Genomic DNA, 19,510 nt, shown 5'->3' with positions numbered 1-19,510 from the left:
TGGTGCATCGTGCTCATTCTGTAATTGGAACTGATGCATCGGTGTGACCTATAGAATTTTCAGAACTACAACACAGCAATATTACAAAGAGGATCATTTATATTGTATGATTAAACTACAGTAGACACAACTTCGTAACACGCTTTTTGCGCCCCCCTGTACTTCATATGTGTATTTCGGATGAGCGTCTCCTGGAGCAATAAAAGGACCCCAGTTTTGGCGAGGCGATTGCAGTTTCGTCTGATCATAACATACTGAATCGAAAATTAAGCCGCGCGGGGTAGCCGAGCGGTCTCAGGTGCCTTGTCACGGTTCGCGCGGCTTCCCCCCGTCGGAGGTTCGAGTCCTCCCTCGGGCATGTGTGTGTGTGTTGTCCTTAGCGTAAGTTAGTTTAAGTTAGATAAAGTAGTGTGTAAGCTCAGGGACCGATGACCTCAGCACTTTGGTCCCATAAGACCTTACCACAAATTTCCAAATTTCGAAAATTAATAGTGATTAAAATTCTTCTGGGTATTATGCCGCGTCATTGCTAAAAACTAACAACAATAATAAACTAAAACCGACGCTTCGGCCGAATTGCAACGACCTTCCTCAGGGCACGACTATGACACCGGCCGCGGAAGCCTACGTTCAAAAATTAAGTCTATATCATTTCATGCCTACTGCGCTTATTTCCTTATTCTATACAGTTTTAGGTTGTATAGCATCTTCTTTACATTATTGTATCTGTAACGAAGCGATATATTATTTTGAGAGCAGTTCGGTACTCCCCCTACAAAGCCGTGCGGTACACACACACACCTAACCGCTCTCGGTTAGCTGCCCTCTTCCACCCGGCACAGACTGCAAGGCCAATTCTTGTCGCTAGTGTCGGTAATGATTCGTCAGCTGGGTTATGCATATGTAGTATGTTTTCCTTTGAGTCACTTTACAAGCAACCTCTAACCGCACTTTGCATCTGATTGCTGATAAGAAAGCCATGAATACTTACAGTCAACTATAAAGCTCAACAGCTCTCCGATGTTTGGAGAGCACTTCCTGTCGGAGGGTTCTTTACAGCGTGCGCCTGTGTACGGCTGAGCTCCCTGTACAACCACATCGTCAAGTAACGAGGCAAGCCACACCAACCTCTGCATCCACAGCAGACATCGTTGTGTGAACGTCGCGTCCGTAATCTTTAGGCAGTCAACTTGTGTAGCAGTTTGATCGCTCCATGAAGTTCTTTTCCTCCCCACCCCTTCCTCCTCTCGTTATTTCTTCACGTGTTTGTGAATGCAGCCAGTGTAGTACATATGCACGGGACCGAAATACTACTGCGTTACTGCTAGGTAGCCTTTAGGTACTTTGTAAAACGATATCATGTCGTTAAAACCAACATACGAGTAGAGTGCCACTTGAGAATATTACTTTATTTCTGGATTTCTTTTTGGCAGATTGACCGTATTCTGGCGCACAGAAACAGTAACCAATTCAATGAAATACAGGTTTTTCTAGAGGTACACTCGTAGTCAGATAGACTTCATCATTTCAAAAAAATCCGTGTGGCAGTTGCTGGAGTCAAGAATTATAACAAATTTAGTATTGCACAGTTAGGTTCGGTAACGTAAATTTTTGTAAAATATTAAACTAACATTTTAAATTACTAGTACTTATAAAGACTACCTATAATGGTCCACTTTTTCTCCCATTAAAATGGGTCCGCAATGAATGAATGAATCTATGAATAAAAATGTAAATGTTCGTCTGTTGAAAATGGTGAATCTCCGAAAGTTCTTTTCCGACTGCTTTGAAATTTGGACACAACACTGAATTCTAATACGGGGGCGTTTTAGGTACATAATTATATTTAAAATTTTTACACGTTAGTGTAATAAACGTTTGGACACATATAAACTATACACTTTTTAATATATATATATATATATATATATATATATATATATATATATATATATATATATATATCATATAATATGATATATAAGATATCATATACCGGGTGATCAAAAAGTCAGTATAAATTTGAAAACTGAATAAATCACGGAATAATGTAGATAGAGAGGTACAAATTGACACACATGCTTGGAATGACATGGGGTTTTATTAGAACCAAAAAAGTACAAACGTTCAAAAAATGTCCGACAGATGGCGCTTCATCTGATCAGAATAGCAAAATTAGCATAACAAAGTAAGACAAAGCAAAGATGATGTTCTTTACAGGAAATGCTCAATATGTCCACCATCAATCCTCAACATTAGCTGTAGTCGAGGAATAATGTTGTGAACAGCACTGTAAAGTATGTCCAGAGTTATGGTGAGGCATTGGAGTCGGATGTTGTCTTTCAGCATCCCTAGAGATGTCGGTCGATCACGATACACTTGCGACTTCAGGTAACCCCAAAGCCAATAATCGCGCGGACTGAGGTCTGGGGACCTGGGCGGCCAAGCATGATGAAAGTGGCGGCTGAGCACACGATTATCACCAAACGACGCGCGCAAGACATCTTTCACGCGCTATCCTGCATAAACATCGTACGTTCCAGCAGGTGTTTATCTGCCAGGCTGGGGATGATGCGATTCTGTAACATATCGGCGTACCTCTCACCCGTCACGGTAGCAGTTTTGCTGTGCAGCGCCATCTTCGAACATTTGGTGAATTTTTTTTTGTTCTAATAAAACCCCATGTCATTCCAAGCATGTGTGTCAATTTTTACCTCTCTATCTACATTATTCAGTGGTTTGTTAAGTTTTCAAATTTATACTGACTTTTTGATCACCCTGTATATCATATAACATATAATATATATCATATAATATATGATAGCGAGATGTTGCTGGCAAACAGGCCAGCTGTGTTTATGGCTTATTGGTTTACGATTAGAATACTACTACAGAATCTGCCGCTGAAGTTACAATAAAGAAGAGGAACAGGGGAAAATGGAGAGAGAGAATGAGGAAGGAGAGGATGGACAGAGAAAAGGGGAGGATGTGATGGACAAAGAGGGAGGCAGATGGGAGGAGATGTGCAAAGAAAGGGGGAGGGGGAGATGCGCAGAGACGGGGGGAAAAGGAGAGTAGCACTTACAGCTAGTAAATAAATATTAGATTGCAAGGCGTTTGAGCTACAGTCGCATAAAGTATTTAACTTTTCCTCCGCTCCGTATGTCGTATTAACGTCTATCTGCAGGTGCTCTGCACAAGAACGTAACATAAGTTCCATTTCTCTCACAAAACCTGAGCGAAACGGCGCTTCATCCTGCCTGTTTCTTTCATGCGACTCTCCTCATTCTCATTATGTAGAAGTAAAGAAAAACAAATACGCACATTACTGCAGCGAGTTCACGACAGACAATGACTGCAAAAGGTAGTTTTGAATTCTCACTTGAGTGAATATTTCAGTCAGTCATACTCTAGTTAGCAATTGCCACTTGTTTCAACACCGGTCATATGCTGCTTCTTTGCATCCTCTGGGCATCATAAAGACAAAAGAGCTAACAAGTAATGAGTGCTTGGAAACGATGCACTAATCGAATGAAATTGTATCAAACGTTAATTCAAGCAAGAAAATAGGGTGCAGAAGCAAGATGTACAATAGTAAACAGTACGGTGAATTTTTTTTAACTAAGCACTTGCCGCTCCCTGCAGTAAAAATCACAACCTTTGAAAATTACTGAGTTGACTCGTTTATAACAACTGTGTCCAGGCTAAAACCTACAGTCAATCGGAGTAGCTTTGAATCCGTTTTTTCCATTTTCTGGAAACACTGGACGCAAGACACGTTACACATCACAACAGAAATATTAACATTTTAGATCTATAGTTACCGAGTGCTTGGGAAAGTGAAAATGTAGACTAGCTATGCCCTATTAGAGTAAAATTTCTGTTTTAATACTGGTACAAACTTACGATGTAATGTTGAATAATTTTAGACCAGTCTTAAAAAAAAAAACATTGTATTTGTCCTATGTATGTGTACATTTAGATCATTTCAGGAGGAAGTCAGGTGTTAATAGGAAGTAAAAACAACAACGTCAATTCAGTATTGGAGGTTTACTTTGAAATATCAAGATATTTGTATAGATCTGGTACTGTTCAACTTAAATCAATGTCGCCAGAAACTCTCTTCACAGCCAATGTAATTAAAGCATAATTATTGGCGTGAGAGCTTTTAAGAAGGTGGAAATACAACAGAAATGCTAATTAGAAACCACAGAGATCATAGAAATTTTAATTTTAATACAAAATAATGCAAGAATACCGAGCAGCATCCATTTGAAACGGAACTAGTAAGTCGTGAGTGGTAAAATGTTACTCCGATTGACTTTGTACCACTTACTAGCTTTGTTTCAAAGATATGGTTCAAATGGTTCAAATGGCTCTGAGCACTATGGGACTCAACTGCTGAGGTCATTAGTCCCCTAGAACTTAGAACTAGTTAAACCTAACTAACCTAAGGACATCACAAACATCCATGCCCGAGGCAGGATTCGAACCTGCGACCGTAGCGGTCTTGCGGTTCCAGACTGCAGCGCCTTTAACCGCACGGCCACTTCGGCCGGCCGTTTCAAAGATAATCTGATTGTTAAAATGTTACTCTGATTGACTGCAGTAAAAATTTAGTTTCATTGCTGAGTGGCTTTTGCAGTAGTGGATCTTCTTATTCACATCAGAGATAGCATTCCCAGGCTAAATGTGAATTGTTGACAGTCGTGTCCCAAGAAATACGTTCCTCTTCCGCTGAGATGGAAACTCAGTAGGGGAAAGAAACACTGTTGTGGTATTTATTCAGATACAAGAAATCACAGCGGAATGGATTCATGGAGAGGAAAATGACACGTTTATCTCTAATTTATTTCGTCATATGACAACACTTTCTAAAATACACTCTTTCGGCTCTGCTGACGATATTATGCAGTGATCAGCATCTGTAGTGCAGCTTTAACGGCATTTAGAGTAGGGAGAGCAGAGATAAAAGATTTACTTGTTCAAACTTTACAAACACTCGAAGCGATCAAACGTTAGATAAAAATGATATCCTATAACGAACGATGAAGCCGGAAAAAGACTTTGTCATAGTTATGTAATTATTTACGTCCTCCTTCATGAGGTGAAATACCGGTTATCTTTGATCAAATATCGTCTTATCATTTCATAGCTGTTCTAAACAAGAGCCTATATATTCTGAGTCATCGCATATTTTTGGCAGGGAGTTTTGTAATCCTCTAGCTTGGTTTCTTGTTTTCGCTTACGAATAACTTGCTGTGCTTTACTGTAAATTAAATTATTGTGTTAATTTAGGTACTGCAAAATTTCTGTTAGTTAAGAAACAATGTTCAAGTAGATAAGACTCCTTTATAGATATCTTACTCTTTGGCAGTCGTTAAATAGGAAGACAGGGGACGAAGTGAACAATAACTATTCAATTTAACGTACAAGGATGACCTTTTTGCCTCCGAAAGTAGCACCTTTCTTCGTATAACCCGAAGCATGGTCCTGTTTGTGGTGGTGTGCCCTTGCCTTCCTTTGAAATGACCAGGCGAAATGGGACATTCGGAAAGATGTCTGATCAATCTTCCGTACGGTCTTTCGGATTTAGGTTTTGCACGAGTTTCACAAAACGCTTGTGGCTAATGCCAGAACTGTTACTTGGAAACGAACATGGCCGATTTCTTTCCTTGATCCGTACTTTTGTTCTATTCCGAATGATTACGCCATCATCGGGATGTTGTATCCTAATCTCCATCTTCTCCTCTTCTTTCCTCCCTTCCTTAATTCATTCCTCCGAACTGAGAACTTATTTCCTTAGCATGTTGTTAAACGTGATTTCTAAATGACGGTTCAAATGGCTCTGAGCACTATGGGACTTAACATCTGAGGTCATCACTCCCCTAGAACTTCACACATCCACGCCCGAGGCAGGATTCGAATCTGCGACCGTAGCGGTCGCGCGGTTCTAAACTGAAGCGCCTAGTACCGCTCGGCCACACCGGCCGGCGCACACGAAGTATTGCTAAATGTAAAAGGCACATTAGAGGGAAGAAAAGATCGAAGATCCAATAGTGGATCGAATCATAGGCTTTCGAACTTTTATTTCGAAGCTTAACATTGCAGCCGAAAATCGTGTTAGATATTGAGTGACAGCTGAGTTAAACATAAATTATTTCTAGTTGTTTAGTCACAGTTCAACTAAATCTACACATATACGCCATGAACCACCATACGGTGGTAGACAGAGGGTACGTCGTAGCACTGTTAATCGTTCCGTTTCTCTTTCATTCGCAAATGGAGCGAGGGAAAAACAACTATCTATGTGTCACTGTACGAGCTCTAAATTTCTCTTATATTGTCTTCGCAGACCTTATGCACAATATACTTCAGCGACAATAGAATCATTCTACAGTCAGCCACGATTATCGGTTCTCTAATTTTTTTCAATCGTGTTTTGCGAAAAGACCGTCGTCTTCCTTTCAGAGATTCCTATTTGAGTTCAGGAAGCATTTCAATAACACTCGATGGTTTATTGAATCTACGGGTAACAAATTTAGCAACACGCCTCTGAATTGCTTCGATGTCTTCCTTTAATGCGACCTGATGGGGATCCCAAACACTCGAGCAGTACTAAAGAATGGTTTGCAATAGTGTTCGCGGTCTCCTTTGCAGATGAAATACACTTTCCTAGAATCCCTTTCGCCTTCGCTACTACCAACCAGCTTAAAAAAATGGTTCAAATGGCTCTGAGCACTATGGGACTTAACATCTACGGTCATCAGTCCCCTAGAACTTAGAAATACTTAAACCCAACTAACCTAAGGACATCACACAACACCCAGCCATCACGAGGCAGAGAAAATCCCTGACCCAGCCGGGAATCGAACCCGGGAACCCGGGCGTGGGAAGCGAGAACGCTACCGCACGACCACGAGCTGCGGGCCAACCAGCTTACCGTTCTCGTTTCTTATCATATAGCTTTGAAACTTTAAGCTTAGATGTTTAATCGAAATGACTGTGTCAAGCAGAACACCACTGATAATTAATTCGAACATCACAGGATCGTTTTTCCTACTCATCTGCTTCAACTTAGATTTTACTACTTTGTTAGTATGGCTTGGTGAAATAGTCTCTGACACTGGGTCATTCATTTTAAGGACGTCGTCTCTTTCCGCACCTGTAGTGAGCGTCCTATGAACGAACGGACGAACCTCGACTCTTTCCCCACACTGATAAATCCTTCCTTCAGCGATGAGACTTAGAGAAAGGATCTACGAACGAACACGAGGATAAAAGAGTGGGTGAATGTTGCAAACGACTCGTTACAGTAACTGCAACCGTTTCGTGAAAAATATGTGTTCATAACGTCTAAGTCAATTTGCAGTTTCAGAACAAAGATTTTAAGACGCATTTATTCGAACATATTAAATATGCAAGATAAACGACTGGATACTAGTTTATTTACTGACGAAATTTCAAACAAGTGCATCGAGACTCCGAGTTGCGAAGAAAACTCATTTACGACCGTAAAGGAAAAAAATCAGGGAAGAGATGATTATACACGAGTCTACAATTGAAATGAGACAATTTCAGAGGGTTTTACTGGTCTCATGCAGATATTTTATGTAGGTCGACTGAAGTGGCGTGTGAATTTAAAGTAGACTGGGGTGGCAGTGACAGTTTGTATCTTCGAGGGAGGTATGCCAGTGTAATCAATGCAGTTGTGTGAATCGCTGTGCCAAGTTGGCTTAGTGGCTAACGCACCTGCCTACTAAGCACGAGATGCGGGTTCGATTCCCGCCCTTAGTACAAGTTTTTACTCACCACTTCAGTCTATATACACAGAAGTATACGAGTCTGTTGATACAGAAGAAAAAAAAAATAAACAAACGTAGGCTTGTGTTTTTCTTATTACCACAGATAATAATTATGTAGTCTTTTTAGCAACCAAGTACCAATACTCGTATTTTAAAGTGAATGACTCTTCCCTGTGCTAAGAATCTCTTGTTCCTCAGCGTTTTATATCCTTTACACTGCAAGTTTTACGAGGCTATGTTTCATGAACTCCAGTGGTGATTAACTTGCCAACTTCGATAGCCAAGAATTTGAGAAAAAAACTACGGAAATCCGTACTCCGAATTCCGTTCCCGTTTACTCACAACCCTTCTTAGAATATCAACCCAAGTTCCATAATCTTTAAACTCTGGAAAAAATTTGGAAACACACACACACATGAACGCAAGCGCGCGCACACACACACACACACACACACACACATACACATATACACACACACACACACACACACAAAGGACCGCGCGCACGCATTCTGCGGGTTAAATAATTATCTTGGCACCACTTGCCCACAACGAAGTTTGCTGCAATCTTAAGATTCCCACCTACATAAGTCGGCTACAAAGATGGTGTTTTCAAAATTTCCGTTTGATTTCGTTGTTCAATAAAACAAAACAAAAAAAGTTGTTGGCTGCCTCTGACGACGCTGAGGCTACGTAAGCTGCAGTATAATTAGTCCATCTGTTTCAGAAACATAGATTCTCAGTTTCTCTCTTTGCAGCCGACAAAAGTTTTAGGAGAGGAGAGGGATACTATTCTGATGACGGTAACGGCAAGGTTCGATAATTTATTGCTGCTGTTTTGTTTTGGACATCGCAATATTCAGGAGACGAAACAATGACGAACTTGTGCTTTTCTCAGGCTGTAGCTCCATCTGTTGGTTTCACGTAAATAACAAATACTTAAGTGCTTCTACCACAGTTTATTAACTGGGAGTGGATGAGTTTTTAGACCCGCTGCACGTGAAGTACATTTATCAGAGAAAGAAGAGATCGATGCTAGCTGCCTCACCCGCTGTTGAGGGTTTCTCATCAATACATCCAGTACAGTATGTAATTACACGACAGTAAGAGCTGAGTCTTATAAAAATGGTGCCGTAATAATGCTTAATAGCTTACTTACTGCCTAATTAACTTTTGTATCTATTCTCCTACATAGTCAAATCAACAGCGCTTACAAACACGAAATGCTGGTTGCGTAAAATCGCTGATTTCTGACGCACTATGTGCAAAAATTTTAATTAGTTACCTTTCATAATTCTTTTAAATCTTTGTCACGATGCTCGAATAAGCTTTGGAGAACATATAATGAAGTTATAAGTACCCTCGAGAGATAACGTCTAGGTTCATTGCTTAATGCAGCAAATAGTATGTACCACAGTTTCGAACAGCAAGTGTTACATGTGTGTGTCTAATCTAGATCACAGAGCTACATCTATACCCAGCATGCCGTCTTATGGCGTGTGTTGGAGGGTACACTGAGCACCAATTTCACTTCCCCCTTTCCTGTTCCAGTTGAGGGTGCAAGGAAGAACGGTTGTTGGTAAGCTTTCGATTCTCTCAAATTTTACTTTCAAAGTCTTTCGGCGTTGAAGAAAGCATCCTTCTAGGAAAGACCTATCGCAAAATTTTAACAGTAAACCACACTCTGACCCGCAGTGATTCTCTTGTGACGTTTATCACTAGGGTTGAATCAGCATTTCCGTGATGTCTTCACTTTCATTAACTAAGCTGTGACAAAACGCGCTGTTCTCCTTTGGATCCTATCTACACTATGTGATCAAAAGTATCCGGACACCTTAAAAGACATACGTTTTTCGTATTAGGTGCATTGTGCTGCCACTTACCGCGAGGTACTCCATATCAGCGACCTCAGTAGTCATTAGACACCGTGAGAGAGTAGAATCGGGCGCTCCGCGGAACTCGCAGACTTCGAACGTGGTCAGGTGACTGGGTGTCACTTGAGTCGTACGTCTGTATGCGAGATTTACACACTGCTAAACATCCCTAGGTCGACTGTTTCCGATGTGATAGTTAAGTGGAAACGTGAAGGGACACGTGCAGCACAAAAGCGTATAGGCTGACCTCGTCTGTTGACTGACAGAGACAGCCGAAAGTTGAAGAGGGTGATAATGCGTAATAGGCAGACATCTATCCAGACCGTCACAGAGGAGCTCCAAACTGCATTAGGATCCACTTCAAGTACTATGATAGTTAGGCGAGAGGTGAGAAAACTTCGATTTCATGGTCGGGTGGCTGCTCATAAGCCACACATCACGCCGGAAAATGCCAAACACCGCCTCGCTTGGTGTAAGGAGCGTAAACATTGGACGACTGAACAGTAATAGTTCTAAGTCTAGCGGACTGATGATCTCAGATAGTGCTTAGAGCCATTTTTAGAGCCATCCATCTGCGGAAGGGCCGTAGTACTTGTTCTACAATTGTACAACAGACTGACGTCAGCGTTGCAGCCCATAGTTTTACGCGTCTGTTCGAGGACCCTTTTATGATAATGGGAATGACTGCACGTTTTCCCAATCACAAGGTACGCTTCGCTCCTACGGCGAACTGCCGTAGACCGCTGCAACATACCCATCAGGACCAGTCGCAGTGCCCCTATAGGGCCATTTTAGTTCTTTTTTCATACATCGGGCTGTCAGTTATTTCTACCATCTGTCATTCTGACAGTCGTGCACCAACTGAAAGGAGTAACCCAATACGACCTTCCTCCGTGAAACTATTTCGGAAAATGGAATTTAGTATTTCTTCCTTCTGTCTGTCATCCTCCGCTCCGATGCCATTAAGGTCACAATAAGAGCAGAGGTCTATGATCAGTGTACTAGCTAACAATAAGACCAATGTTCTGCAAGATTTTCTGCCCCATAACTTCAACTGGCTGACCATAGCCATTTTAGCTATGCAAGGAAGCTCACGGACTGCCTCAAAAGTTTCAGCTTGTCACTAATTCGTAGGTTCCAGAGGATATAAAAAGTCCTTCGTGGGATAACTGCCTTTAATGGTATCGCCACTACTCGTATCCTTAAAGTAAACTTATGTCATGTGGATATGAGACGAAAGAGACAACAGAGCAAGTAAATAGCTTAAAAATTTTCAGACTTTCTCCTTTACTTGCGATTGTTGGCAAAACTACATACGAACTTTCAAGGACTGTTGGCAACTACTAGAAATATACGAGGAACATTTCATAAATAATGCACAGGTTGATATTTATGCGAACTGTCTGATGCAATGACAACGAAAATTGCGTCATATGTAGTTGGCAGCTTGAGGATTTAGCAGGTGTTTTTGTTTTTTCGCTGTGTACTCCAACATAAAATTGGCGAGAGGCAGAAGTGGACCTTGCAGAGATCTCGGGTACTGTGACTATTGTAGAGCAGAGGTCGTACATCAAGATCGAAACTTTACGCGGCAAAAACCAGACAGAAATCCACAACGCGTTAAGTAACGTTTGTGGAGAGTTTACGGTGGACCGTAGTACAGTTTCACATTGGGTTATTCATTCTCCTGGTAGTCTTATACTCTTATGAGCACAGACGATAATCCAAGACCCGTAAGGCCAAAAATGACAACAGATAAAAGACGTGTGAACCTTGTGGCAGATACTCTTGAAGATCGCAGTGCGAATTGTGAGGAACTCTCTGAAGCCACGGGAATTCCGCCAACGTCAGCATTAGGTATTCTGACAAATGATTTGAAGGAGGAGGAGATTAGTGTTTAACGTCCAATCGACAACGAGGTCATTAGAGACGGAGCGCAAGCTCGGGTGAGGGAAGGATGGGGAAGCAAATCGGCCGTGCTCTTTCAAAGGAACCATCCCGGCATTTGCCTGAAGCGATTTAGGGAAATCACGGAAAACCTAAATCAGGATGGCCGGAGACGGGATTGAACCGTCGTCCTCCCGAAGGCGAGTCCAGTGTGCTAACCACTGCGCCACCTCGCTCGGTAAATGATTTGAAAAAGAGAAAACTTTCTGCAATATGGGTCCCACACTATTTGACTGCTGAAGAGAGACGGAAACGCCTGGAGATTGCAACATTGCTCAAACAACGATTCGTCCGCGAAGTCAAGGAGTCTTCTACCGAATTGTCGCCACTGAAAAAACGTAGATTAGTATCTCCGAACCGGAGTTAAAATCACACTCAGTCCTATTAGTGATTCTCCGCGTCCAAAAACATTTCGACGCGCTTAATCAAAGCGACACGAAGTGCAAAATGGCTAAGCAGGCATGGCTAGAGGACAAATGTAAGGATGTAGAGGCTTATCTCACTAGAGGTAAGATAGATACAGCCTACAGTAAAATTAAAGAGACCTTTGGAGAAAAGAGAGCCACTTGTTTGAATATCAAGGTCTCAGATGGAAACCCAGTTCTAAGCAAAGAAGGGAAAGCAGAAAGGTGGAAGGAGTATATAGAGGGTCTATTCAAGGGCGATGTACTTGAGGACAATATTATGGAAATGGAAGAGGATGTAGATGAAGATGCAATGGGAGATATGATACTGCGTGAAGAGTTTGACAGAGCACTGAAAGACCTGAGTCGAAACAAGGCCCCGGGAGTAGACAACATTCCATTAGAACTACTGACAACCTTGGTAGAGCCAGTCCTGACGAGACTCTACCATCTGGTGAGCAATATGTATGAAACAGGCGAAATACCCCCAGACTTCAAGAAGAATATAATAATTCCAATCCCAAAGAAAACAGGTATTGACAAATGTGAAAATTACCGAACTATCAGTTTAATAAGTCACGGCTGCAAAATACTGACGCGGATTCTTTACAGACGAATGGAAAAACTAGTAGAAGACGACCTCGGAGAAGATCAGTTTGGATTCCGTAGAAATGTTGGGACACGTGAGGCAATACTGACCCTATGACTTATCTTAGAAGCTAAATTAAGGAAAGGCAATCCTACGTATCTAGCATTTGTAGACTTAGAGAAAGCTTTTGACAATGTTGACTGGAATACGCTCTTTCAAATTCTGAAGGTGGCAGGGGTAAAATACAAGGAGCGAAAGGCTATTTACAATTTGTACAGAAACCAGATGACAGTTATAAGAGTCGAGGGACATGAAAGGGAAGCAGTGATTGGGAAGGGAGTGAGACAGGGTTGTAGTCTGTCCCCGATATTATTCAATCTGTATATTGAGCAAGTAGTGAAGGAAACAAAAGAAAAATTCGGAGTAGGACATGGAGAAGAAATAAAAACTTTGAGGTTCGCCGATGACATTGTAATTCTGTCAGAGACAGCAAAGGACTTGGAAGAGCAGTTGAATGGAATGGATAGTGTCTCGAAAGGAGGGTATAAGATGAACATCAACAAAAGCAAAACGAGGATAATGGAATGTAGTCGAATTAAATCGAGTGATGCTGAGGGAATTAGATTAGGAAATGAGACACTTAAAGTAGTAAAGGAGTTTTGCTATTTGGGGAGCAAAATAACTGATGATGGTCGAAGTAGAGAGGATATAAAATGTAGACTGGCAATGGCAAGGAAAGCATTTCTGAAGAAGAGAAATCTGTTAACATCGAGTATAGATTTAAGTGTCAGGAAGTCATTTCTGAAAGTATTTGTATGGAGTGTAGCCATGTATGGAAGTGAAACGTGGACGATAAATAGTTTGGCCAAGAAGAGAATAGAAGCTTTTGAAATGTGGTGCTACAGAAGAATGCTGAAGATTAGATGGGTAGATCACATAACTAATGAGGAAGTATTGAATAGGATTGGGGAGAAGAGAAGTTTGTGGCACAACTTGACTAGAAGAAGGGATCGGTTGGTAGGACATGTTCTGAGGCATCAAGGGTTCACCAATTTAGTATTGGAGGGCAGCGTGGAGGGAAAAAGTCGTAGAGGGAGACCAAGAGATGAATACACTAAATAGATTCAGAAGGCTGTAGGTTGCAGTAGGTACTGGCAGATGAAGAAGCTTGCACAGGATAGAGTAGGATGGAGAGCTGCATCAAACCAGTCTCAGGACTGAAAACCACAACAACAACAACATAATCAATGCTCAACCAACTGATGATTTTTGCTTTTTGTTCCAGCGTAACGACAAGCGCCGGCACGAAGATGAAGAACGCAAGAGCAGAGAAGGCTGTGAGACGACGTCAGCGAATACTAAGCTGACTAGGACCAGACCACGGCAGGGGCGGCGTCCGTCCGAAGAGAATATAAGCGACGCTCCTGCCAGCCTCGACAGGACAGCAGAAAACGCGCACTATCACTAGAAACCACGCGCTAGAAGAGAGGCACTAGAAGGGACGTGATTAGTAGTAATCCATATGAACTTGTGTGAATTATATTGTATGCAGCGAAGGACATTGATTATTTGCATGTCGCCATTTGCTTGCAACCCGAAGTTAAGTATAGTCAGTCTACGTCTTTGTAATAAAAAGGATGATTGTGATTTGCTTGAACTGTTGTTATACGAGAAAGCAGCATCCTTTGGGCACACTATAAGAAACGAGTGGAGAGGACACCACATTTCTGATCACCAAGGAATGATACTGACAGTAGAGTCCATTGTGGAATTTCTAGAATGAAATTTTCACTCTACAGCGGAGTGTGCGCTGATATGAAACTTCCTGACAGATTAAAACTGTGTGCCGGACCGAGACTTGAACTCGGGACCTTTATCTTTCGCGGGCAAGTGCTCTACCAACTGAGCTACCCAAGCACGACTCGCGCCCCGTACTCACAGCAGGTACTGGTGGAATTAAAGCTGTGAGGACGCGGCGTCAGTACTGGTACTGGTGGAATTACTGGTGGAATTAAAGCTGTGAGAAACATCCCCCCAGGCTGTGGCTAAGCCATGTCTCCACAATTTACTTTCTTCCAGAGCACTTCTGGAAGGTTCGCAGGAGAGCTCCTGTGAAGTTTGGAAAGTAGGAGAATTAAAGCTGTGAGGACGGGGCGTGAGTCTTGCTTGGGTAGCTCATTTGGTAGAGCACTTGCCCGCAAAGGCAAAGGTCCGGAGTTCGAGTCTCGGTCCCGCACACAGTTTTAATCTGCCAGGAAGTTTCAATTGTGGAATTAGTGTGTTATTTTAAATTCCTGCAAAATCTGCGCAGAAAAATGCACAAAACCCGCCCTCAGTTGCTCGAGTCTGGGCCGCTTATTCTACACGACAATGCTCGCCCGCATGTCGGCTGTGTTGTTGCCCAAATGCTGCGCGAATACGAATGGAAAGTGTTGCCGCATCCTCGCTACAGCTCGGACTTGGGGCAACTACCAGACTTTGACTTGTTCCCGAAGTTGAAAAGACCTATCCTTCGGCGCCGTTATCTTTCTCTGGAAGAGCTTTCTACCGCCGTTACTCCCGTTCAACGAACAAACAGAAGTGGTGCCCTGACTGGAATAACAGAGCTTCCGAGACGGTGGAATTCAGTCACACAGGAGCAGGGAGGGCTGTAAAGAGATACTGAAGAATGAAATAGTTAACGTGTGAGTAAAAAGAAAATAGTGTGCATTGTTTATGAAATGTCCCTCCTATAATTACACATGCTGATGGCTAACGGGCTGAAGAAGTTCGTTACGTGTGTGCTATGTTACTAAGATCCATACAGCGGATCTGTGATAATGATGGCGATGTATGTTGTTGGCTGCACGACGTTTGGGTCTTTACCGCCCTTGCGAGAATATGTAAGGGACGAGTTTGGAACCTAAAGAAGTTGGCTGGTTGATGTGGGGGAGGGGACCAGACAGCGAAGTCATCTGTCCCATCAAATTACAGAAGGGTGGAGAAGGAATTCGCCCCTGCCCTTTCACAGGAACCATCCCGGCATTTACCTGAAGCGATTTACGGAAATCACGGAAAACCTAAATCAGGATGGCCGGACGGAAGTTTGAACCGTCGTCCTCCCGAATTCGAGTCCAGTGTGCTAACCACTTCACCACCTCGCACGGTGCCATAGGAGTACCACTGCGAAAAAAACATATCAGCTCTCTAAAAGTAAAGATCACCGCCCCCCCCCTCCCTCATGCACACGGACACACAGACACTGAGTTCAATGAAAGCGTCTAAAAGTATTGCTTAAGAGAAAAGAGACTCAATGGAAGACGTGGGATGGCATAACAGGCACTGTGATTGATACCAGCTACAGGGGAACTCCTTCCACTAAGCTCGTCTCTTACCGACACGGTTTCCGTACGAGGAGCAATACGAGTATAATCTGTGGCAGGCGCCGGCTGCCAGCGGACACGTGTTGTGCTGCAAAGCGACACCAAGGCAGTCGAGAGAGCGTCCGAGCCGCAGCGCGTGGCTTCCTGCGACACCAGAGACTCGAGGACAACTGGGGGTCGACGACAGGCCGACAGTGAATGTGCGCGTCCGACCCACGCGACACACACGTGGAAGTGCCGGATACACTGTTTTCTATGAGTCCTACGTCTTCATTTATGTATATATCTACAGCTATAGTCTGAAAATATTGCGAAGTGGATGGCAGACGGTACTTCATATCGCAGCACTTATTATTAGGGCTTCTTCCCGCCCCATTCACATATGGAATACGGGGAAAATAATTCCAGTTGGTGAAAGAAGGTACAACACTCAGTCGCACCTTGTGTTTATTGTAATAGATATAGATATCGGTCACTGAGTGATCATCATCAATGTAGCAGATACAGTTAACACATTTCAGCCGTTATTTGGCATAGTCCCTCGTGGACTATACAATGCAGTTTCTTTACTCTTCACGTGTGTAGAGTGCTATTTGAATGCTTGACGAGTACAGTCCAAGCGGGGCTATGCGGCCACTCAGTGATCTGATACTGACAAGGGAACCTCCCCATTGCACCCCCTCAGATTTAGTTATAAGTTGGCACAGTGGATAGGCCTTGCAAAACTGAACACAGATCGATCGAGGAAACAGGAAGAAGTTGTGTGGAACTATGAAAAAATAAGCAAAATATACAAACTGAGTAGTCCATGTGCAAGATAGGCAATATCAAGGACAATGTGAGCTCAAGAGCGCCGTGGTCCCGTGGTTAGCGTGACCAGCTGCGAAACGAGAGGTCCTTGGTTCAGGTCTTCCCTCGAGTGAAAAGTTTAACTTTTTATTTTCAGTTTATGTGACAAACTCTTATTTTTTCATCACTTTTTTGGGAGTGATTATCACATCCACAAGAAAACCTAAATCGGGCAAGGTAGAAGAATCTTTTTACCCATTCGCCAAGTGTACTAGTTAGGTGGGTCGACAACATATTCCTGTCATGTGACGCACATGCTGTCACCAGTGTCGTATAGAATATATCTGACGTGTTTTCCTGTGGAGGAATCGGTTGACCTATGACCTTGCGATCAAATGCGGCGCAGTCGCATAACACAGACACTAAACTTATTACAGTGAACAGAGATGTCAATGAACGAACGGACAGATCATAACTTTGCGAAAATAAAGAAAGTAAAATTTTCAATCGAGGGATGGTTTGAATCTGGGACCTCTCATTCAGCAGCTGCTCGCGCTAACCACGGGACCACGGCGCTCCTAAGCTCACAGTGTCCTTAATATTGCATATTTGGGGGTGGACTACTCACTTTGCATATTTTGTTTATTTTTTCATAGTTCCACACAACTTCTTCCTGTTTTCTCGATTGATCTGTGTTCAGTTTTTCAAGGCCTATCCACTGTGCCTACTTATAACTAAATCTGAGGGGGGTGCGATGGGGATGTTCTCTTGTGAGTCAGAATTAGAAAAGGAAGAATGATTACTTAAACGCCTGAGTTATTAGTGTGATCTTGTTCCCGCGATCGCTTCGGGAGCAACAATTAGGGGGTTGTAGTATGTTGCTACATTCGCCGCGAAAAGCTGCTTCTTGAAATTTCGTAAACAGGCTTTCTCGGGATACTTATATTGTGTTGTCTGTTCTTTCTTGTTAACATTTTGTTAGGCAATTTACTCATTATATTATGGACATCATTTGTATGATTCGGCAGCCGTATGTACAGAGAAGCGGAGCATCCTGATTTGAGTTTCGGTCCGGAACAAATTTTCACATACTACAATTGCATTTAATGCAGTGCCCATATGCAGCTGAAATCTGAAAATTTCCCTTTCTTCCTCGACATAATTAGCGTTTTTTGTTCAGTGTGTGACAGTTCAGTTTTCCCAGCATCTCCGCGACGCTCTCCCATGTGTCAAACAAACCTGTAACCATTCGCCTTGCCCTTCTTTGTACACATTCAGTATCCCTTGTTATATTTGGTATGGGTCCCATAAGGCTGTGCAATATTCTAGGATAGGTCACACGAGTGATTTGTGAGCTGTCTACTTCGTACAGTGATCGCGTTTGCCTAATGTGCTATAGCTTTACCTACGGTTGAATCCATATGATTGTTCGATTTTATATCACTACAGATTCTAAGATCAAGGTATTTGTATGACATGACTGAGTCCAACTGAGACATACATTTTCTCGGTTTGTGACTTGTGACGTGCACGATTTTATTCATCTATAACTTCACCTAGAAAAATTAGCGTCGTAAGTTTCTCTCTTACATCTAACGAGAGTTAGTAACTGAGTCAACACGACGATTTGTACAGTACACCAGCTATATATAATGATAATAGTAATAATAAAACTGATAATGTACGTAGTAATGAATATATGGTCTTATTAACATAGTGTTAAGCAATTGCCTGATTACGTTCTTGTGAAATGTGAGTAGCTACATCTAACAGAAATTTGTGACAGCAGCACAGAAGGAATCGACGTGGAGAAGAAGTTGATTGGTCAGAGAAAGAGCGAGACATAACTGGGTAATACTTGCTGATGAGAAGGAAGGAAACAGAAATAGAAAGGGATAAGAATGGCTTACAGATGTACAATGTGACGAAAATGCTGGATCCCTGTTGGACACAAGCAAAACAGTTAGGATATTCCGAGAGGCAAGCTGCCAATCTTTACACCACTTTTAAGTCATACTAGTATCTGACTCAACATTTGTTCAACTTCGCTTTAGTTAACTGCATCATCTATGAGATATCTGAGGCGACCATTAATATTGTCACCTTAGTTCAACACACACACTCTCTCTCTCTCTCTCTCTCTCTCTCTCTCTCTCTCTCTCACACACACACACACACACACACACACACACACACACACACATTCACGCACAGAAAAAGAAGAAAGGTCAGAAAACGAGAAAACGTTTATTACTACTAGTCTTTCGTCGACTATATTACTTACGCTGAATACAGCACAAAAGTAGTTAAAAAACGATCGGGGGGGGGGGGGGGGTCAAATGATACTCTAATAGCCAAGTAAAACGGCACTTCGACACATAGTGTGGGAAAAGAGGAAGAAAACTGAAACATCTGACAATTAAGGAAGAAAATGTTTTTGTTTATTACACTGATGGAAATGGAAATTGTTACACCTCGAACTTGAGAAGATTCAGTAATGTTATCAACATCCTACAGCTATCATGTAACCACGCCATTCCTCATCTGTAGGAATGGCTGCTTCCTGTACTGAAAATGCTGACACATGTTCACATACGGCTTTCTCAAAGGCAGCGATACGTTGCACGTGCAAATCCTATGCTCATACTGTGTTGCGGACTTCACTTGAGATGCTTCAGTAACGTTATCCACATCCTGTAGCTATCACGTAACCACGCCATTCTTCATGTGTAGGAATGGC

Source organism: Schistocerca americana, chromosome 1 (assembly GCF_021461395.2).
Source record: "Schistocerca americana isolate TAMUIC-IGC-003095 chromosome 1, iqSchAmer2.1, whole genome shotgun sequence".
Taxonomy (NCBI): Eukaryota; Metazoa; Arthropoda; class Insecta; order Orthoptera; family Acrididae; genus Schistocerca; species Schistocerca americana.
This window is presented reverse-complemented; position numbering follows the sequence as displayed.